The following is a 24,519-nucleotide window of genomic DNA, read 5'->3' as shown; positions in this document are numbered from 1 at the left end:
AAAGCTTAGTTCAGAGTTTGTTTTTAGTTTTTATTTCAGTAGTGTTACACTACTTTGTCCTAACTAACGTTTTTCGTCGTGTTTTTCACTCTGTTACAGGCTGCCAGAAAGTCTCCGTTTCTACGGTGAGCCAGCTATTGTTGTGGTTCCTTTTTAAACTAATAGTCTGTTGGATAATGATTGAATGAGACTAGATTGATAATGTAATGTTTCAATTCTAGATGTTTACTTTTGTAAATACTGCGTGACTTTGACGTATTTTAATTTGTTGAATGTCTAAGTTTACACTGGAGAGGTTGCCACGGAAACGGGGCTGCAGCAAGACACCTGACACAAAACTCCGTCTCTAGCTGCTGTTGTCACTGCTTTTAGGTAAGTTTAGTGCTTAAAATCACACAATTAATACATAAAACTGTTCCTTACTTGTAATTGACGCGTTTCTGTTGAATATTTACTTTGCAGAAATGGTTTAATGTCTTCGAAAAAGTCTGTTAGCATCTCACAGATGAAGTATGCTAACTCTAGAGATTGAGGTCTTGTTTATGAAACTTTTGGCTTTTTTGCTGACAATTTGTCTATGGGTTATTGGAAGTAGTCTCATTTATTGAACCTAAATGGCTGCCAAGTTCAAATGCGTCTTGATCTTGTACGGTAAACGCATACTGACAAAATATGTTCTTTCAGGAGGACAGAAATAAAGCCTCCACAACAGAAGGGAAGCTCCAAGGTTTCAAAATGTTTTAAGAGAGCTGCTGACAGAAGCAGGAAATACAGGTGAACCGAAGAAGCTCATAAAAATAACTTTAAGCATTTTTCACAATATTTTTATCCTATATAACCATGTGTCTGTTAATGTCTTTTACAAAATTAAATATTTAATTATTATAGTAATTTTAAGAAGCTTTTCACAGCCAAATGTAACTCTACTTAAAACTAAAAACATATTCTGTTATCTAATAGTATTTTTTTTTTTTTTTTTTGCATTTTACCTGTACTTTAACTTGTTTCCTTCTAATAAACCACCAACTGCATACTAAATATTGTGGTCTCTGTGACAAATGTTTTGTTCCTAGATTCTTCCATGATGATGGCCTGTGGCACATCAGCAGACTCAGAGTGAACCTTCTTCTCCAAAGTGCTGTAAACCATTGTCTAGTAAGTAAAATATCAAACATACACTACTGTTTCGTAAGTTTTGGTATGGTAAAGTCTCTTCTGCCTACCACAATTGTGTGTATTTGATAAATAATACAGTTAAACAGTAATATTGTGAAATTAATACAATTTAAAATGATTGTTTTCTATTTTAATATAGTTAGAGAAGTAATTTATTTATGTGATGCAAAGCTACATTTTCAGTATCTTTACTCCAGTCTTTAGGGTCACATGATCATTCAGAAATCATTAATCAGGAGGATATTTTGATGAATAAAAAAAGTTTCTTTTTTAATTTACAGCATTTGTTTGAAACATAAATGTTTCCTTTAACTTTTGATAACTGATAATGATAAGACATTGATAATTAGAAATTAAAAATATTTTTTGAGCAGCAAATCAGCATATTAGAATGATTTCTGAAGGATCATGTCACACTGAAGACTGGAGTAATGATGCTGAAAATGCAGCTTTGATAAAAAGAAATTTAATTTCACAATATATTCACAAAAATCTGTTGTTAAAGGGATGGTTCGGAGTAGAATTGACTTCATTGCTATGCACTCCGAAGCCCATCTAAATACCCCATCCGAAGTTTTTTTTTTACCTTAGTCAAACATTTATGGAGATATTAGAGTTTTTTGAATTGCTTGTTACAGGAGTGAATGGTACATGTGATGTATCTCGTAAATTGCACCACTAAACGTGCAAGTAATCTTACCAAACTTGTACAGTAGTGTAAATAGGTTATGTACTCACAAAACGCTGCATCAGAACATTTGTAAGTCCACCATGAGTGTTTTAAAAACACGTTTTAGCGGATCCCTACTAGTCTCAAAAACTACAAATGGCGACACGTCGACGTCACTTCCCTGGTTTGAAAAAAGCACGTAAAAGTCCTCCTACAAGTTGACATGCACACAGATGTAGTAGGAGGACTTTAATGAGCTTTTTTCAAACCAGGGAAGTGACGTCGACTTGTAGTTTCTGAGACTAGTAGTTCTTGGGTAAAACGTGTTTTTAAAACACTCATGGTGGACTTACAAATGTTCTGATGCAGCGTTTTGTGAGTACATAACCTATTTACACTACTGTACAAGTTTGGTAAGATTACTTGCACGTTTAGTAGTGCAATTTACAAGATACATCACATGTACCATTCACTCCTGTAACAAGCAATTCGAAAAACTCTAATATCTCCATAAATGTTCGACTAAGGTAAAAAAAACTCCGGATGGGGTATTTAGATGGGCTTCGGAGTGCATAGCAACGAAGTCAATTCTACTCCGAACCATCCCTTTAAATTGTAATAATATTTTACAATATTATTGTTTTTACTTCATTTTTGATCAAATAAATGCAGCCTTGGTGAGCAGAAGCGACTTATTTCAAAGACGTAAACTTTTGAAAGGTAGTGCACATTACAGTTATAATGTACCTCCCACTTACAGGGCTAGTTCACCTAAAAATGAAAATTCTGTCATTAATTACTCATGCCCATGTTGTTCCAAACCCGTAAGACCTCCGTTCATCTTCTGAACACAAATTAAAATATTTTTGATAAAATCCAAGAGCTTTCTGACCCTGCATAGACAGTGAGGGTAACCACCACAGTCAAGACAGAGAAGGGTAGTAATGACATTGTTAAAATTGTCCATGTGACATCTGTGGTTTAACTGTAATTTTATGAAACTATGAGAGTAATTTTGTGCACAAAAGAAACTAAATTTGTATTCTTGTAGCATCATAAAATGAAGGTTGAATCGCTGACGTCACATGGACTATTTTAATAATGCTTTTACTTTCCTTCTGTGTCTTGACCGTGGTAGGGCCCTTGCTGTCTATGCAGGGTCAGAAAGCTCTCATATTTCATCCAAAACATCCTAATTTGTGATTTGAAGATGAACAAAGGTCTAACAGTTTTAGAATGACATGAGAGTGAGGAATTAATGACAGAATTCTCATTTTGGGGTGAACTAACCCTTAAAATGATACTGTGGCATATGTAGTCCATTCTGTAGAGACTGTGTCTGTTCCCTGAATACTGAGGGCAAATAATATTTTTACCTTTGCTTCTACAAAAATCCTTATTGTGATTAAACCAGATCACAATAAGCACAAATACAGGCATTAATACTTGGCCTGTAATGAGGTTACAAAACTCTGATAATAAAAAATTGATAATAGTGAGGATATACCAAAATCCACTAAAGTATAAGTTGCAACATTTTTGTATTTAATTCTTTAACTTTAAAACAGTCTTTCTGATTATGTCCATAGGTCAGGTACAATCTTTTTGTTTAAATTAATTTAAAATACACATTTTTAGCTAAGCATTCATATAACATTGCACTACAGTTATATGTAATTTAAATAAATCATCTTTGGTCTGAAATAATATGAACAGCTGCTATACTAATCTTTCTCCTTTTGCTTTCCTGTTTCTTTCTCTGGATGCCCATCCCAAGGTTACCAGAGGTTACGCCAGTTCAAGATCGGATCCAGCCTTACTTGTGAAGACTTCAGAAGACCGCAACACTCAAGTCTTCAGATGATGCCAGCTGTACATGAAAATTAAATTGTGTTTAACTGAACACTTCACTAGATACTTTAGTAAGGTTTTATTAGAAAAGATTTTAAAATATGTATCATATAACTTAAAACATTTTAACTGCTTGTTTGCTCGGTTTTTATTTTGTTGTAATATTGTACATCGGTTTTTGCCATGAAGATAAATTAGATTCTGATGTGGCAATAAAAATAGATAATTACCTTTATCTTTGAGCTGCTGTCATACGGACATTTCTTTGTTGCTAAAAGATCTTTCCCAGTAAGTCTCAGTCACCTCTGGCTGATTAAAGTTTTTTTTTTTTTTACATTGAAACCTTGGAAAAATGGATTTTCTGTAAACCTACTTTGAATTGATAAGTATTATGAAATGTGTATATAATTATAGAGCAGTTAACCATGGTTTTTCAGTAGCAAAACTGTAGCAACTATAAGTATAGTAAACAAGTTTTTTTTTTTTTTTAGTTCATAAGGTTTTGATGCCATGGTTCTACTATAGTTGAATTGTAGTAATACTACAGTAAAACTGTGGTAAGCATGACTGTAGTAACCATAGTTTTTTAAAATCATAATAAATGTGGTTGCTATGGTTTTACTGCAAATACTGTAGTAATGGTTAGTTTTGTACTTACTGTGGTTTTAATGCAACAGTCATTGTAAAACGGTTATTGTAGTAAAAATATTGATTTAGTTTTTACTATGGTTTTACTGCAAATGCTATGGTTAATCTTTGAAAGAGTGAATGATTCTCATTTGTATGTCACTTTTGATACAAATATATCTGATAAATGTAAATGTATTTGTATGTTTAATGACTACCTTGAAAATGTTAATAAACAAGCAACCGTTATTGAGAGTGGTCTCGTGTGTATTGTTTTATTATAAACCAGCGGCTCCTGCCGCGGGTGGTACGTTAGAATAGGAATGAGAGAAACGCCGGTGAACCGCGCCCACGCCGAGCAGCCGGGATTTAAAGCTGCATCGGCCGAATGTCGGCCGGACAGCATTTGCGATTAAATGCCGACATCGCGGCGACGTCTTGCCGATTAGCAAACGATCTCGGAGCGACATCGCGCCGATGGAATTTTGTAAGTCGGGACGACGTCGGCCCAACGTATGTGTGCTATCTGGGGAAAAAATAAAAGAAAATAATAATAAAACTGCTTATGAATACATTTTTGCTTGATGATGAAGTATCTAAATAGTCTATAGGATATAACAAAGTGCTTTTCCAGTCCCGCTTCCACGAGGTTTTATTCCGCATCCACCTGCTCCGCGCTATATTAACTATATTATTCGCCCGCTGCCCGCTTAGAATAAATTTCTTAGCACCAAAATCGCAAAAATACTGTAGTTTATATTTATCCTTCCCATTTCTATTTGTCTCTACTCAAATTAATTGTCAGTGTATCTAAAATTGTGTATCTTAGAAAAAGAAAAAGACGAACTACCTCTTAAACATGCATATCTTAATTTGATGTTGCTTTAAAACGCTGAAATATATAATGTATTTTATTCTGAAGGTGAAAGTTGTCGAGTTATTTAACTGCCCGCTGCGCCGTCAGGATCACTTTTTTCCCCTTAATAAAGTGGATACAGCTTACAATACTCGTTCAAGAGTACGGCATTGCTCAAAACTATGCTATTTTACATATTTATGTTATTTGTGTACAATCACAATAAAAAACAAACAAACAGATGTGTAGGCTATTTGTAAAAAAAAAAAAAAAAAATGGAAACAAAAGATGCTGGTTTAAGGGCGCATCACAGAAATTGCCTAAAATTCTGCATACAGGCTTGCTACTTATTAATTTGTTAAATTATTATTCATTCAGAAAAGAAAAACATATATTTCTTATGTGGGCCTATTTTATTTATTATTATATATAGGTTTATTGGGTTTTTCTCTGTGCATAAGCTCTGCGCGTGAGGTTCTGATGTTTATGCTGCTTCTTGCTTGTGTATAATTAATCCCTGAAAAGGAATTTAGTGGTTTATGTCAGTTGTCGGTTGGAAAAATAAAATAACCGAAATTAACATTTCTATTTCGGATGCAGTCTAATAAATCTTCGTCAGGAAAATAAAGAAAGAAAACAAAATAACAATACAACTGCACCTGCTTATGAATAGGCTATCTTTTTTCTTATGGTTTGAACCATAATTTCAGGAAAGAGGAATCATTGAACTATGGTACTGGATTTTGTGACCAACGCCCCCTAGAGCTGGCCATGGTGTTTGGCTACAGAATGTTGTTCCTTGCGCCACCTGGTGGATATTATATGAAGTGCAACAACGTTGTAAAAAAATCTAAAAAAAGACGCTGCGGTAGGACGCGTGGCCACGCGTGCCGAATTGCAGGCTGCCGCGTGAAAATAGACACATTTTTAATGGCCAGATCTGTACAAAGGCATAATCTGAATGCCATCTGCTAGCCATGTAAAAGCTGTATCTGTTAACCAATACAGAATATTAATTAAACATGTTATTGTTATTGTAACATAAATAAATTTTTAAATTCTGTTTTAGATTTCTGCAATACACCAAACTGGGATGTCTTAGAGTGAAGGACATGCAGTTATGGCACATCAGTTTGAAGGCAAGATGCATAAAACTTCTTCTGGAAAATTATGAGCAATTAATCATTTTGACATTACGTGTACACTCTAAAATCCCCAGTGTTAAATCAACACTGCTCAGAGTACATATGGTCCCACTCCAGATAGTGTTAAAGTAACAAAGCAAAGTTAAAAGTTAACGAGGTAATTAAATAGTCATTTAAGTGCTGATTGAGCATTAATGATGAACACCTGCTGTTAACAAGCTGAATTACTGAAGAACCAAGAACTACAACTGACTTCAGCAACAGCCTCAGATGAAATCATCTGAATTCAAAGGAGATAATAAATTTCTGAAGATCCCAGCAGAGAAAGATTATACAGCTCCACAAAGTCAGACATCTGCAGAAGATCTTTTTTAGAACTAACAGAGGTTCAGTTGTTGGTTTTATTGGTCAATAAATGAGGCCTTGAGACGAAGAACCATACAAGTCCATATTTTTAAATTTTGAGTAATAAGATTTTTTTCATTTGGATTGTGAACATTATATTATATATTTTTATTTTACTTGAAAATAGACAACAAAAGCTTCTCAATTCTAAGGAGATAACATTTTTCAGTGTCAGTATTAAAAATCAAAAGTTATTGTGATTTATATTTCTGAAATGTGGAAGAACGGTATATGTCCAGTTAGTGTGGAATAACAGTATAACTCCAGTTCATTATATCACTTTAAACCACTAAAGATCTGATTCCTTTATCTTAGTTTTAATACAGTAACAGAAACTTCAGGTTAATATTAAGCATTTATTTCAAGCTTATTGTTATTATTATTTAAAAACAGAAAATACTGTATGAACAATGTACAATACATAGACCCTCTTACAGTACAGACAATAACAATGAATTATTAACAAAAAACAATATATAAATTAATAAATAAATAAATAAATACAATGCAGACATACATCATAGCTAAATGTTATACAATGTATGTTTAGATAGCTCCAATAGTGCACCTTGTCGTTTTTTTAGAAAAGCTGGCGCAGCGCACCTGTGTATATACAACTTCAAACTGTTCTCGCGCTCCGCCATCTCACAATATAAATAAATATATAAACAAATAAACTCTGCTTGCCGTACTTTACACAGGACTGGCGGGAAATATGAATGAATACAGCTTTATTATATATGGTATGTGGTTTATTTTGATAGGTTAACTGTTTATGCGGTGTTTAGCGCTCCTCAGCACGTTCAGAGAGAGAGAGAGAGAGAGAGAGATCACATCACATATACGGTTCTTCCACTCACATCTTTCGGTGGATTTTTCCCTGGTTTTTGTTCTCCTCTTCGAGTCAAATATGGTTTTCCAGTATCCCTCAAAGCCTTCCTTACTCTGTCCTTCCATTTGGTCATGTCGGCTCTCTTTTTTTTTGCCGAGGTTTGCCTTTTAATGTCCGAAGCGGACATGACAGCAAGCGGCATCTCCATTCTTCTTTGTGGACATAGACGGTTTTTCCGCGTGATGCTATTTTAACGTTTAAAATGCGGGCTCTTGGTCGCGCGAAAATATCCCCAAACTGTTTCTGTATACAAAGTTCACATATACAATTAATGCCACGTGGTTATCTCATTTTTTGTTTTTTTTGGACTTATACGGTTGTTCGTCGCACACACTCAAATGATGCCACCATCATAGAGGTTGGTGTTTGCTGTAGTTGGACTCGTGTCCCTTTTAGAACTTCTAAACAAATTGTTATTCTGCACACACTGGTGAAATAAACATCAAGGATGCTTTGCCACAAGCTGCTTCTGCCACTGTAGGAACTACTTACTATGGTGATGCAGATCTTCTTCCAAGATGGTATTCCTTGGAGCATCCACATTGTTGGAACCCTTCCACATCATCAGCAGGGATCTCAGGGTCTCAGGTGTTTCGCCCCTTAACCTGAACACCTCGCCTGAGTGGGGCCATGAAGACTACCTAGCCTTCACCTGCAGAAGGATTCCAACTGTGGGCTCTCTTCAGCCACAGCCATCTTGAGCTGGACTCAGCTGCTGCAGCTATGCCTCTGGTGGCTTTCTTCAGATGTTTCAGCTCCAGGCCCAACTTCTGGAGAAAGTAGCTCACCGATTTTGCTGGGAACCCGCGGCACCCAACTTCAATGGGGTAGCTGGTTGCATGCCACCCCTTTAAAGTGGCTTCGTCGATCAGGTCTTGGTACTTGGCTTTTTTCAATTGGTGTGATGTGGCTAGCCTCTCTTCCCAGGGCACCGTAAGTTCAGCAATTATGATGGATTCCGTGCTCCTGGATAGCAGGACCATGTCTGGTCGGAGGGATGTCACTGCCACATCCTGAGGGAAGACAAGTTTCCTCTTCAGGTCCACTCTCAACTCCCAATCAGAGGCTCGCTGCAAGATAGAGGGTGGGTTCTTGGCCCCCATGCCGGTCTTATGAGCCTTGTCTCCTTCCCTCACAAAGGTTGTGGACTGGGGCGGCTAGGCCTACTTGTTGTTGGCTTTGACTCGCTGCTGTTCCACCCATTTGGCAATTTCCGTGAGGACTTTGTCGTGCCTCCATCTGTAGCAGTCTTCTGCCAACGCTGGTTTAGTGTACAGAATGCTGCTCCACATTGGTTGCAAGATGGGTCTTCCTCTCCGCCCCAGATCTTTATATTCCTTGGTGTTGGCAGCAGGTCAGTCACTGAGCGCAGGAGAAAGCTTAGCTTCCTCTGGTCGGTCTGCCACAGTTCCTTCCAAGACAATGGTCGCTCCTGTGCCTGGTCCCACTGCGTCCATCGACCCTGAGAAGCAAGTCCAATCGCCTTCACCTGACGATCCTCCTCTGCTGCCTCGCGGACTCTTTGCACCACAAGGCCTCTTCTAGCTCTGGTATCAGCCCTGCTCCACCTCTTATCACTATAATGGCCGAGGCCCAGGCGTCCCTGGCATACCACACCTACGATTTCTTGGTGTTTCCAGTAGGATTCTGCTTCCCTTACGGCTTGCTGGGGTCTCCACTTTCTGCCGCATTTGATGGTCTTGCTTGCATGTCTTACTTTCCCATCTTTAAAAGAAAGCAGTGTACTGACTGCCCTTGCTTTGGTGGTTTTAAACTCCTCAACCACCGATGAGATTGGCAAGGGAAGCTTGGAGGTCTTGCTGTACAGGTTGACTGCACTGAATGATGGGGGGACTCCCAACCATTTCCCCAAGTACTTGCTGCACAGTCTTTCCATTCCTTCCACCTGGGACACGGGGAAGTCGTAGAGTAGGAAGGGCCATTTCAGCCAGGGTATGATGCCGTACTGGAAGCACCAGACTTTAAACCTCCCGAGCAACTGGCTGTGCTCGACTGCCTTAAGCCAGGTGTTCAGCTGGGCCTTGGTATTAGTGAGATTGCCGGTGTCCTTTAGAGAGCTGTTGTACTGCTTACCAAGGCATCGGATCCTTTGATCTTGGATTGTTGGGATCTCAGAGCCTTGGATATTGAAGGTATTTCCTGTTAGCTTCCCCTTCAAGATACTGAGGCTCCTTGACTTTTCTGGTTTGAACTGCAGGCGTGCCCATGTTGCCATTTTTTCCAGTGCGCTCAGGATCCACTGTGTCCCCTGAATAGATGGAGTCATCACAGTCACATCATCCATAAAAGCTCGACAAGCGGGGTGTCTCGTGCCGTCTACTGCTTGTGGGCCTCTGCAATGCATTTCTCCTGCCTTTAACAACAGATTCATAGCCGCAATGAACAGGACCATGGAAATCGTGCATCCTGCCATGATTCCCTTCTCGAGCCTTTGCCATTTGGTGGTGATGCTTCCTACGGTGAACCTCATCTGCAGCGCTTCCATATGTGCCATTACGAGCTCAATTACCTCTGAAGGAACTCGGTAGTGATCCAATGCCTTTCGGATCAGCTGATATGGGACGCTTGGGTAGGCTTTGGCAAGGTCCAGCCACACAACGGAGAGGGTGTTGTTGCTACTCCTGGCTTCATTTATCAGCTGGCTAATCACTGCCGTGTGCTCCAGGCAGCCTGAATATCCCAGTACTCCTCCTTTTTGGACACTGGGGTCAATGAATTTGTTGGCGAGCAGGTATGTTGTTAACCTTTTGGCGATGATGGACCAGAATATTTTTCCCTCTACGTCCAGCAGGGAAATCTCCCGGAACTGATCGAGTCTGGTGGAATTTAACTCTTTTGGCACAAAGCAGTCCTCAGCGAGAGTCCAAAGCCCAGGTTCCAGCTTTTTCTTCCAAAGTGTCCGTAAGAGTTTTGAGAGCCTTTTCAGCAGCAGTGGGCAGCATTTGTAGATTTTGTAGGTGGTTCCTGATGGTCCTGGGGCTGATCCTGCCCGTGCTATTTTAACCACTGCTCTCACTTCATCCACGGTGAAGTCTGCCATGTTAAAAGAGGTGTGTGGTGTAAGAATCGGCAGTTGGAACGGGCATACATCCAAAGGAATACTTCTAGAGGAGTCTCCATGTGCAGCTGCCACACTGTCTTCTATTTCCTCCTTTGCACATGACAGGGTCCCACCCTTCGGCTTTCCAAGTAGGTCTGCTGTGAATTGGAAAGGGTTGTTAAAAAAGGCTTTCCTCTTTGGCGCTTCTCCCTCTGCTTCTCCTGTGTGGTCTCAGCATTCCGAAGCTGGATTAGCCTTTTTCGCATCTCTCTGCTGATCTCATTCAGAGCCGCTCTTTCCTCGTTGCTTGCTTCCCGCCACCTTCTTTTTAATGTCTTTAACTCTTCTCGCAGTTCTTTGATCTGCTGCTGTTTCCTGCTAGGCCCTGCTGGTGGCCTAGGAGTCTTGCCTTCTTTTTCGCCAAATATGTCATGGCACGTCTGGTACACAATGTCAACCATGATCTTGATCTTCTTGGCTGCATCTCCTTTCAGAGTGTTTTCCAGGATGGTATTTAAATCTTCATCCAGTTGGGTCCATCGGCAGTCTGCTGCTGGTGGTAAGTTCAACCGTGGTTTCCTCTCGAAGTCTTTTGGACTTTCGGGTTCACCGACTCTTCCTGTGCTCTGAGTAGGTTGAGTAGGGAGGTCTGGGACACTGTGGTTTGCCTCCTGGCCCTGGTCCTCCTCCACCGACTGATGAACATCCTAAACAAACTTAGAGATGTCGCTCTGCGTAAGCTTAGGTGCTCTGCGTTGCTGACTCTGCTCTTTGCACTTGGACTTGCCTTGGTGGATTTTTACACCACGCTCATTCTTAAACAGCCCTCCACAGATGTTGCATCTTCTTTTTTTTTTCTTCAGCCTTCTGTCTTTCCACGTCCACTCTCGTAGTCCTTTTTCCATTGTCCGGGTCTGTAACCATTAATCCGTCCGATGGCAGATTATCCTCCTTCCCTCCTCGGTCTGCCTGGGGGTTTTCTCTTTCTTCAGAAGTTGTAGCTTTTTTTTGCAGTGTTTCGAGGTGCTAGCCCTAACACTATTGCATGCCGTCTTTCCGAGCTGTCATCCGTTCTTTCACGGATGTCCGTGGGTCTTCCCCCACCGCCAATGGGCCTCTCCCCATGGTCTCGACAATAAAGGTGAAATAAACATCAAGGATGCTTTGCCACAAGCTGCTTCTGCCACTGTAGGAACTACTTACTATGGTGATGCAGATCTTCTTCCAAGATGGTATTCCTTGTAGCAACCACATTGTTGGAACCCTTCCACATCATCAGCAGGGATCTCAGGGTCTCAGGTGTTTCGCCTCTTAACCTGAACACCTCGCCTGAGTGGGGCCATGAAGACTACCTAGCCTTCACCTGCAGAAGGATTCCAACTGTGGACTCTCTTCAGCCACAGCCATCTTGAGCTTGACTCGGCTGCTGCAGCTATGCCTCTGGTGGCTTTCTTCAGATGTTTCGGCTCCAGGCCCAACTTCTGGAGAAAGTAGCGCACCGATTTTGCTGGGAACCCGCGGCACCCAACTTCAATGGGGTAGCTGGTTGCATGCCACCCCATTAAAGTGGCTTCGTCGATCAGGTCTTGGTACTTGGCTTTTTTCAATTGGTGTGACGTGGCTAGCCTTTCTTCCCAGGGCACCGTAAGTTCAGCAATTATGATGGATTTCGTGCTCCTGGATAGCAGGACAATGTCTGGTCGGAGGGATGTCACTGCCACATCCTTAGGGAAGACAAGTTTCCTCTTCAGGTCAACTCTCAACTCCCAATCAGAGGCTCGCTGCAAGATAGAGGGTGGGTTCTTGGCCCCCATGCCGGTCTTATGAGCCTTGTCTCCTTCCCTCACAAAGGTTGTGGACTGGGGCGGGTAGGCCTGCTTGTTGTTGGCTTTGACTCGCTGCTGTTCCACCCATTTGGCAATTTCCGTGAGGACTTTGTCGTGCCTCCATCTGTAGCGGCCTTCTGCCAACGCTCTTGGACAACCAGCCAGAATGTGGTTTAGTGTACAGAATGCTGCTCCACATTGGTTGCAAGATGGGTCTTCCTCTCCGCCCCAGATCTTTATATTCCTTGGTGTTGGCAGCAGGTTAGTCACTGAGCGCAGGAGAAAGCTTAGCTTCCCCTGGTCGGTCTGCCACAGTTCCTTCCAAGACAATGGTCGCTCCTGTGCCTGGTCCCACTGCGTCCATCGACCCTGAGAAGCAAGTCCAATCGCCTTCACCTGACGATCCTCCTCTGCTGCCTCGCGGACTCTTTGCACCACAAGGCCTCTTCTAGCTTCGGTATCAGCCCTGCTCCACCTCTTATCACTTGCTTATTGCTGAATTGAAAGCTTATAGTGAGAGATTTTGTTACATATACTGTACATCTCAGTGGTTGAGTTTATTTTTTTAGGATATTTATTGGGGTTCATGACATATCTTAAAAAGAACAAAAAAAAATAATAATCAAACTGCATCATACTATTTCAAAGACAAGAAGATTCAGCTTAAGCTTTTAGACATGAACACTTATCATACTAACTTCAACGGTGGTGACAATAAATATTCATACTACAGACCATGATGTTACCCAGCATGCATTGCAGTGTGAAGCGTTTTGTTAATTGTCACCACTGTTGAGATTTATATGCTGATTCTTCTTGTGTGTGTCTATATGACTTAGCTTTTAAAAAATGTAATGTACATAGGTTGAGACTCACTTAAAATAATAGATGAGAAACGTTACTCTGAAACTATAGTATCACAGAAATGTTACACAGAACCTATAATATAACAGGAAAATTAAGCATATGCAGTAAGTGATCAGACAACTTACATATGTCTCAGCACAGGCAATAAACAATTGCACAACATAGTGCACTAATCCCCCTGTTGTACAATAGCAAAGAATAATCTAACACTGTAAGTTAAGGGTCAAGAGCCCAACTAAAGTAAATCCTGATCTCCACGATGGTGACATTGTTTTTAAACAAAACATTTAAACTGTTCATTCTTAATAAGATCTTCTGCAGATGTCTGACAGAAATATGGTCAGACTGGTAATTAATGAGTGAAGCTGGTGCTACAGTTTGTGGAGCGGTTTAATCCTCCTCTGCTGAGATTTTAAGAGATTTACTATCTTTCATTTCAGTTGATTTCATCTGAGGCTACGGCTGAAGTCAGTTGTAGTTCTTGTGTTTCTTTTTTTCTTCAGTAATTCAGCTTGTTAACAGCAGGTGTTCATCCTTAATGCTCAATCAGCACTTAATTGATTACTTAATTACCTCGTTAACTTTTAACTCTGCTTAAGTGTTTAACTTTAACACTATCTGGAGTGGGACCATATGTACTCTGGGCAGTGTTGATTTGACACTGGGGATTTTACTGTGTACCACAGACTCGTCAGGAGATGCTGAGGCACCTGGTGTGAAGGAGGCATCAGGCTGAGTAAAGGAAGGCACAGGCTGGGTGGAGGACAGAGAGAAGCTTGGGTCATCAGTAAGACTCGACTCAGTAATGTCAAGTGTTTTGTCCTCTCCGGAGCCCTCATCTTCATCCACATCTTCCAGCATGTTCTCTGTCTCTTCTGAGTCAGGGTCCACTACCAGGGGCTGTCCATTCTGACTCAGGAGGTAGTCAACACCAAGCAGTTCTCCTATAAAAAAAACTAAACAAAATTTAATAAAAGGAAACACAAATACAGGATCAGTCAAAAGTTTGGACACATTACTATTTTTAATGTTTTTGAAAGAAGTGTCTTATGCTCACAGTCCTGCATTTATTTAATAAAAAATACAAAAAACTTCAATAATATTATAAAATGTTAATACAGTTTAAATACAGTTCCATATACTTTAAATTTAATTTATTTCTGTCATCAACACTGAATATATTTAGCAATCATTTTAGAAATCATTAAAAAGTTAAATAAAGAACAGCATTAGAAATCAAATGGGATATCTTCTGTAACAATATACAGTACTGTTCAAAAGTTTTTTTAAAGAAATTATTGCTGTTCTTTTTAACTTTTTATTCATCAATGAATTCTGCAAAACGTATCACAGTTTTCATTAAAAAAAATTAAAATAAATAAATACAAATATGCAGAACAAATTATATTGCTGTTTTTTCTGTATTTTTGATCAAATAAATGCAGGCTTAATAAGCCACTTCTTTCAAAAACATTAAACACAGTCATGTGTAAAAACGTTTGACAAATAATGTACACATACTTTATTTATAATGATACAATCATATCTATTCAAGCTAACTAAATCATGCTACCCATTACAACAATTAAACATTATTTTATTACTAATAAAGCAAAATAAGGTAACACTTTATTTAAAGGTGTTAAACTACAATTATGTATATAAGTATTTGAATATTAAATTACCACATGCAGTTACTATAAGGGTAAGATTATTGTTTTGTTTGGTTTATAGTTAGTTGCATCCAATTATGCGTAATTTAATGTTATTACTATAGTAACTACATATAGCGTGTATTAATGACAATGTAAAATAAAGTGTTACCCTCCCTATATGTCTATATAACATTGCGTTTTCATTTAAATTATTATTTGTAGCACTTGCATCTGTGTTTATACAAATAGTAATCCATCTGCAAACACAAAACTTGATTACTACAGTCACACATAGCAAAATCACACTAAATTTGAATTAGAAATGACTATTTCTACAACTAAACATATTTTTAAAATCCAAATCAAACTTAAGCTGGGGAACAATAGTCTGTTAAGGGGGGGGGGAGAAAAGATATGAGGAGGAAGGAGGGGAAGAAGGGGGAAAAAGAGAAAAAGAAAGAAAAAAGAAAGAGAAAAAAAGGAAAAAATGAGAAGAAAAGAAATGAAAGGGAATTTTATATCTTTGTCCTTCAAAGCAATGTTTTTGGAGTGTATATTTACAATAAATTATCTGAAAAAAAATGTTTTCTCTATTTTCCTGTACATTTATATGGGAGTAAGGATGATCACAAGCTTCCCAGCTCATATTACACTGTTGCCATACATTAAAGTGTTTACTGAATGTTTTATTTATCAGTAATTATCACATAAATTATGTCCAAATTAATGAAATTATTTCTGAAATGACAAATTAATATTTTATTAGATTTATATTACTGATTATTGATATTTTATTCACAGTTCTGAGTTTTTGCACTTTAAATATATTTCTGCTGTAGTTATGTTCTAAAACTTATAGTACAAAAAATAGTCGGTTTATTTATTAAATAATCCCCAAACATTTTTAAAAGGGCCTATAACCGTTTAATGATACTGTAACAAAGACATACAAAAAGAGTTATTTAATCATGACCAAACTTTTATTTTTCAATCAGTCATAGCCAATTATTCATTATTCTTTTTTTTTTTACATTTTTATTCTTATAGTTATGTTGCATATGCAGAAAACAGAACAATACCTCTTAATAATACTTTAAGCTGGGGAACAATAGTCTGTTAAGGGGGGGGGGAGAAAAGATATGAGGAGGAAGGAGGGGAAGAAGGGGGAAAAAGAGAAAAAGAAAGAAAAAAGAAAGAGAAAAAAAGGAAAAAATGAGAAGAAAAGAAATGAAAGGGAATTTTATATCTTTGTCCTTCAAAGCAATGTTTTTGGAGTGTATATTTACAATAAATTATCTGAAAAAAAATGTTTTCTCTATTTTCCTGTACATTTATATGGGAGTAAGGATGATCACAAGCTTCCCAGCTCATATTACACTGTTGCCATACATTAAAGTGTTTACTGAATGTTTTATTTATCAGTAATTATCACATAAATTATGTCCAAATTAATGAAATTATTTCTGAAATGACAAATTAATATTTTATTAGATTTATATTACTGATTATTGATATTTTATTCACAGTTCTGAGTTTTTGCACTTTAAATATATTTCTGCTGTAGTTATGTTCTAAAACTTATAGTACAAAAAATAGTCGGTTTATTTATTAAATAATCCCCAAACATTTTTAAAAGGGCCTATAACCGTTTAATGATACTGTAACAAAGACATACAAAAAGAGTTATTTAATCATGACCAAACTTTTATTTTTCAATCAGTCATAGCCAATTATTCATTATTCTTTTTTTTTACATTTTTATTCTTATAGTTATGTTGCATATGCAGAAAACAGAACAATACCTCTTAATAATACTTTCTATTGTCCATGACACCTGTGCATTTTTTGCAAGTGCAAAAGAACAGAAAACAGAACTATACATATAAATAAAACTGTCCAATGTCCATGGCTCTTGTGCATTAATTGCAAGTGAAAAGAACATAAAGCACAGACCAAAACACATAAATACAATTTTTAAATGACAATGGCTCTTGTTTGCCTTTGTGAGTGCAAAACAACAGAAAGCACAGAACAATACAAATGAATAAATCTTTAAAATATTAATTACTACTGTGCATTCATTGCAAGTGCAAAAGAACAGAAAGCACAAAACAATACAATACACACAAATAAAACTTTATCCCCTTTCTTTTTGGACTCTTATGGATGGCACAGATCTTGAAATGGTCTCTATCAGGCAGCAACAATCTGGCCACTGGGCAAGTGGGGCAGTGGTGGTGAATGTATGCCTCTTCACGCTCTCCACCCCTTGAGTGAACCTGTGTCCAGCCTGCTCTGCTGTCTGGCAGCAAACACCACTCTTTTCTTATCGTTATCCAGCAGGTTCTGCCAACTATATTGCTCACCTAAGCAGAGAGAGCATATAATACATGGCAAATGAGAAAACAAAACAAGTGGTAGTGTCAACATATGACAGGTCAAGAAGAAAAGGTAGAGCAACTGACCCGCTGGTTGGTGAGAGCCAAAGATGGCTGATTCCTGAGCTCCACAAGATACTCTGCAAGGCTGTCCACTTTGTCCAGCACACCAGCACTATCCAAAGCCTGGGAGAAAAATACAAAAAAAAAGAAAGAAAAACAGAAATGAACAAAAAAAAAAAAAAAAAAAACCCAAATAAATATATATATTTTTCTAGATGTTTTTTTTTTGTCAACTTCAGACTTTACAATAAAAAATCAATTTAACAATATTACATAAAACACAATTACATACATACATATAACAAGATATTTACATACCACAGACTCGTCAGGAGATGCTGAGGAACCTGGCATGGAGGAGGCTTCAGGCTGAGTAAAGGAAGGCACAGGCTGGGTGGAGGACAGAGAGAAGCTTGGGTCATCGGTAATGTTAAGTGTTTGGTCTCCCCGGAGCCCTCGTCTTCTTCATCCTCGCCTTCATCCACATCTTCCAGCATGTTCTCTGTCTCTTCTGAGTCAGGGTCCACTACCAGGGGCTGTCCAGTCTGACTCAGGAAGTAGTCAACACCAAGAAGTTCTCCTATAAAAAAAAAATAAAATAAAAAATTAATAAAAGGAAACAAATACAGGATCAGTCAAAAGTTTGGACACATTACTATTTTTAATGTTTTTTGAAAGAAGTGCCTTATGCTCATCAATCCTGCATTTATTTGATACAAATATAGAAAACATCAGTAATATTGTAAAATGTCATTACAGTTTAAATTTATAGTTCCATACACTTTAAATTTAAATTATTTCTGTCATCAACGCTGAATATTTAGCTATCATTTTAGAAATCATTCTAATTTGATAATTTAAGACCAATGTTGTACACAGTTGTGCTGCTTAATGTATATTTGTATGTAATCTTTGATACTTTTTCAGGATTCATTAAAGAATAAAAAGATAAATAAAGAACAGCATTAGAAATCAAATAGAAAATCTTCTGTAACAATATAGAGTACTGCTCAAAAGTTTTTTTTAAGAAATGAATGCTGTTCTTTTTAACTTTTTATTCATCAATGAATTCTGCAAAACATATCACAGTTTTCATTTAAAAAAATAAAATAAATACAAATATGCAGTAAAAATTATTTTGCTGTTTTTCCTGAATTTTTGATTTTTGAACTTCTTTCAAAAACATTAAACACAGTCAAGTGTAAAAATGTTTGACAAATAATGTACACATATATTATATAATGAGATACAGGTAACTTTACCTTCTGGTAGAGGTCGTACCACTTCCACTGCCGTGGTGCTGGTCTGTTGCCTCCAGACGGCCAAACCCCAGAGCTGGCAAAAGCCCTCAACCTGGCCATCCACTCGCCATCACCCATGGCCTTGTGGCTCTTTGGCTTAGTGCTCATCTAAATATAATAGTGAAATAATAGTTAGTAATGTGCATTTTTGCAAGCATTGGATAACTACACAAATGTTTTTAATTTATTTAATAATGATACAACGATATATATTCAAGCTAACTAAATAATGGCACCCATTACAACAATGAAACATTATTTTATTACTAATAAAGCAAAACAAGGTTACACTTTATTTAACAGTGTTAAACTACAATTATACATATAAGTATTTGAATATTGAATTACTACATGCAGTTACTATAGGGGTAAGATTATTTTTTTGTTTGGTTTACAGTTAGTTGCATCCAATTATGCATAATTTACTGTTATTACTATAGTAACTACATATAGCATGTCAAGTCAAGTCAAGTCACCTTTATTTATACAGCGCTTGTAACAATACAGATTGTGTCAAAGCAACTGCACAGTATTTAAACAGAACAATAGTGTGTAAGTAACGCATTATTGAAGATAATCAATTTTCAGTTAAAGGCAGTTCATCAATGAATTCAGTGATACCATTGTCAGTTCAGTTCAAATAGTATACGATATTGCTGGAAAATGTCCCCAACTAAGCAAGCCAGAGGCGACAGCGGCAAGGAACCAAAACTCCACAGGTGACAGAAATGGAGAAAAAAACCTTGGGAGAAACCAGGCTCTGTAACGGTAAGTGAAGGGAAGGAAGCAAGTGCAGGGTGAAAACCAGATTTATTGAGAATTGATGATACAACTGAGAGTGATGATGATGATGATGATGTTGATCTCCCGGCTGGGTGGCACAAGGGCTAGATGGCTCGATGATGAAGGTGGGTGATATCCAGTAGTGCAAGCGTGAAGCGTGGTGTCCAGTGGTGCAGGCGTAATCCCAGTGCGATCCCACGATGAACACAACAAACACGATGATCACAGACGAAGACAAAACCCAAACGTACATCCACAAATCCAGATCCTGAGTGAACTGTCAGACGAGGGAGAAGAGAATGCGGTGAGATTAAATAGTCATGTGAAATGAGGGACACCTGTGTGGGACTGATTGGCAGCTGCGCTGAATCAGCGTGACGCACAACGTAATACACACACACACACACACACACACAGATGACGCGACCTGAGGACACGGCAGATGTGAGAACCATGACAGTACCCCCTCCTCTAGGAACGTCTCCTGACGTTCCCAGACTCCTGTACCTGTTGATTAAAATCATCAATAAGAGAGTGATCCAGAATGTCTCTGGCAGGTACCCAACTTCTCTCCTCCGGACCGTAACCTTCCCAGTCCACCAAGTACTGAAATCCGCATCCCCTCCGCCTAGAGTCCAGAATGCGATTAACCGAATAGGTTGGTTCCCCGTCTACGAGTCGCGGCGGTGGGGGAACCGGAACTGGCGGATTAATTCGTGCATAAAAAACAGGCTTAATTTTAGAGACATGAAACACGGGATAAATTCTCCTGTACACTGGAGGGAGTTGAAGGCGGACTGCCACCGGACTAATGATCTTGGTGACAGGAAACGGGCCAATAAATTTGGGAGCAAGTTTATTCGAGACGGAACGCAAAGGAATATCTTTGGTAGAAAGCCACACTTTAGAACCGACGACGTATACGGGAGGCTTAGACCGGTGGCGATCGGCTTTAGCCTTGGTGCGCGCTCCCACCCGGACCAGAGTCTCACGGGCTCTGGTCCAAGTGCGATGGCACCTCTGGACAAAGGCGTGGGCGGAGGGAACCGCGACTTCGGATTCCAGACTGGGAAAAATTGGTGGCTGGTACCCTATACTACATTCGAATGGAGATAGGCCCGTAGACGATACTGGTAACGAATTGTGGGCGTACTCCACCATAGAAAGCTGTTGGCTCCAGGAGGAAGGATTTCTAGCGACCATACATCGTAACGTTCTCTCCAAATCTTGGTTGGCTCTCTCAGTTTGCCCATTGCTTTGAGGATGGAACCCCGAAGAGAGACTAACAGTGGCCCCCAGAAGTTTACAAAACTCTCGCCAAAATTTGGACACAAACTGGGGTCCTCTGTCGGAGACCACGTCCGTCGGGAGGCCATGTAACCGAAAGACGTGGTCTACGACTGCCAACGCTGTCTCCTTGGCTGAGGGTAATTTGGGCAAGGGAATGAAATGAACCGCCTTCGAGAATCGGTCCACCACGGTTAAAACTACCGTGTTACCCTGGGAGGGTGGGAGGGCGGTAACAAAATCTAGAGCGATGTGGGACCAGGGTCTCGAAGGGATTGGCAGCGGTTGTAGGAGCCCATCTGGAGGTCTGTTAGATGTCTTACCAGTGGCACAAACTGAGCAAGCCAAAACAAAACTGCGAACGTCCCGAGCCATAAGTGGCCACCAAAATCGTTGCTTGACCAAATGTAAGGTGCGACTAACCCCTGGATGACACGCCACATTGGAGCAATGTCCCCACTGGATAACTTCGGACCGTAAACGCTCTGGCACAAACAAACGGTTCGGTGGGCAACCGACCGGAGGCGTTACCCCATGTAAGGCTGTCTTAACCTTCGATTCGACCTCCCAGATGAGGGTAGAGACAATAAGAGTCTCGGGAAAAATACCCTCGGGAGTGGACGGGCGATCGGAGCGGTCAAAAATACGAGATAAAGCATCGGGTTTGATGTTTTTAGAACCCGGGCGGTACGATAGAGTAAAGTCAAAACGTCCGAAAAAAAGTGCCCACCGAGCCTGCCTAGAGTTTAGTCTTTTAGCAGTTCTGATGTATTCTAGATTCTTGTGATCGGTCCAAACGATAAAAGGTACCCCCGACCCTTCCAACCAGTGGCGCCATTCCTCCAATGCTAGTTTGACTGCCAACAGCTCTCTGTTACCAATATCGTAATTTGACTCAGCTGGCGACATACGATGTGAGAAAAACGCGCAGGGATGCATCTTGTCGTCCGTGGGTGAGCGCTGGGAAAGCACCGCACCTACCCCCACCTCTGACGCATCGACCTCCACCACAAACTGACGTGATGGATCAGGGGTGACAAGAATGGGAGCCGAAACGAAGCGACTTTTCAGTTTGGCAAACGCAGCTTCCGCTGCGTCTGACCACCTGAACGTTGTTCGGGGGGAGGTCAAGGCAGTCAGAGGCGCGGCTAGTTGGCTGAAATTGCGAATAAAACGCCGGTAAAAATTGGCAAAACCCAGAAACCTCTGCAGGGCCTTACGGGAATCTGGGGTTGGCCAATCCACCACAGCTCTAACCTTCTCGGGATCCATGCGCACACCCTCGGCCGACACGATGTACCCTAGGAAAGGAACAGACTGTGCATGAAAATCGCATTTCTCCGCCTTGACAAAAAGCCCATTCTCTAACAGCCGCTGAAGCACTCGTCTGACGTGTTGAACGTGTTCCTGGAGAGAAGAAGAAAAAATCAATATGTCGTCCAGGTAGACATATATGAACTGGTCGACCATGTCTCTCAACACGTCATTAACGAGTGCCTGGAAGACCCCTGGGGAGTTGGACAAGCCGAAGGGCATGACCAAGTACTCAAAGTGCCCCCTGGGGGTGTTAAAGGCAGTCTTCCACTCATCTCCCCCCCTAATGCGGACCAAATGATAAGCGTTTCTCAAATCCAATTTCGTGAAGACTGACGCTCCCTGCAACCTCTCGAAGGCTTCAGGTCGAGGTACTCCGTGGGCACGTTACTCAGATCCGCCGCCTTCTCCTGAAACACAAAATCAGAGACAGACGGACAAGCAGACACAAGACAGGACTCATAACACTTAACGCTCCATTCAGCCACCGACTTCAGCTGCCAATCAATCCGGGGGTTGTGTTTGATGAGCCAGGGGTGTCCCAACACCACGGGAGCGTGAGGGGAGTCCAGAATGTAAAAGGAGATGCTCTCACGGTGATTACCAGACACCGTGAGAGTGATGGGATCCGTGATGAAGGTGATGGTGGGGAGGGTCTGGCCATTGAGGGCGTGGACGGAAATAGTGTCTGTAAGAGGTTGAAAAGGGACATGATTACGTTGAACAAAAGAAAAATCCATAAAATTACCCTCGGCTCCCGAATCCAATAGTGCCGTGCAGTGGTGATCCTGATGTTGCCATCTGAGCCTAACCGGGAGGAGCGTGGAGGTGCTGCTGGACGAGGACTTGGTAGCGGAGATCCCACCCGACAGTAGCCTCATACTTACTGCCGGGCTGGCCCTTTTACGGGACAGCTAAAAGCGAGATGTCCCGCAGCCCCGCAGTACAAGCAAAGGCCTAGGGATCTCCGCCTCTCCTTCTCCTCCCGGGAAAGCCGAGCTCGACCCACCTGCATGGGCTCGGGATCGCTGAGTGGGCTGACCACGTCACTGCCGCTGGCTCGAGGTGGAAACCCCTCCCCAGGGGGGAGCCGAGCAGATGTCCATCGTCGCTCGGCTCGGGAGAGTCGAGCATCTACCCGCAGGGCTAGTTCAATCAGGCCGTTGAGGTTGGCGGGTAGATCCAGGGCATAGATCTCTTTCTGGACGCGGTCAGCCAGCCCATGCAGGAACATGTCCCACTGCGCCTCCTCGTTCCATTGGCACTCCGCCGCCAGGGTGCGAAACTCGATGGAATAATCTGAAACGGACCTCCCCCCCTGTCGGAGATCCGCCAGTACCCGCGCAGCCTCTCTTCCTGAGGCCGCACGGTCAAACACCCGCTTCATTTCGGCGGCGAGCGCAGCGAACGAGGCGCAACAGGGATCTTGACTCTCCCACACCGCCGTTCCCCACAGTGCCGCCTTCCCCGTTAACAGGGTGAGTGCGAACGCCACCTTGCTTTCCTCACTAGGAAATGTGCGTGGTTGTAACGAGAAGTGCATCGAACATCTAGTGAGGAAAGCTCGGCAGAAGTTCGGCTCACCTCCATAGAGTTCCGGCGGGGGAAGGCGGGGCTCCGGTTGTTGAGCCGCCCCAGATGGTCCGGGTGGAGCGGCCGGAGCGGGCAGGGTGGGCGGTGTGAGCGGCGCAGTGGGAAGCTGCATCTGACGTAGGCACTGGGTCAGCTCGGACACTTGTGCCACAAGAGTGTTGATGGCGTTTCCAGATATCGCCGAATTCCTCTCTTGAATCTCCAGCCGAGAGATGCAGTCCCGAAGTGCGTCCTCCGCGGTGCTCGATGTGTTGCCTGCTGCTTCCATTTCGGCTGACAGTTCTGTAACGGTAAGTGAAGGGAAGGAAGCAAGTGCAGGGTGAAAACCAGATTTATTGAGAATTGATGATACAACTGAGAGTGATGATGATGATGATGATGTTGATCTCCCGGCTGGGTGGCACAAGGGCTAGATGGCTCGATGATGAAGGTGGGTGATATCCAGTAGTGCAAGCGTGAAGCGTGGTGTCCAGTGGTGCAGGCGTAATCCCAGTGCGATCCCACGATGAACACAACAAACACGATGATCACAGACGAAGACAAAACCCAAACGTACATCCACAAATCCAGATCCTGAGTGAACTGTCAGACGAGGGAGAAGAGAATGCGGTGAGATTAAATAGTCATGTGAAATGAGGGACACCTGTGTGGGACTGATTGGCAGCTGCGCTGAATCAGCGTGACGCACAACGTAATACACACACACGCACACACACACACAGATGACGCGACCTGAGGACACGGCAGATGTGAGAACTGTGACAGGCTC

The 24,519-nt window shown here is 41.0% G+C and overlaps 1 long non-coding RNA gene across 1 annotated transcript; it reads left to right on the top strand.

Annotated features, from left to right (window-relative positions):
- The first annotated feature begins 689 nt into the window (after positions 1-689).
- LOC141338654 (uncharacterized) lies at positions 690-3,725 on the top strand. Its single transcript, XR_012355867.1, has 3 exons — positions 690-774; positions 1,074-1,155; positions 3,624-3,725. It is a non-coding gene; the product is annotated as an uncharacterized lncRNA (long non-coding RNA).
- Positions 3,726-24,519: the final 20,794 nt, after the last annotated feature.

This window comes from Garra rufa, chromosome 1 (assembly GCF_049309525.1).
Source record: "Garra rufa chromosome 1, GarRuf1.0, whole genome shotgun sequence".
In the NCBI taxonomy this organism is placed as follows: Eukaryota; Metazoa; Chordata; class Actinopteri; order Cypriniformes; family Cyprinidae; genus Garra; species Garra rufa.
Note: the sequence above shows the minus strand (reverse complement) of the source record. Positions and strands in the feature narration are given on the sequence as shown.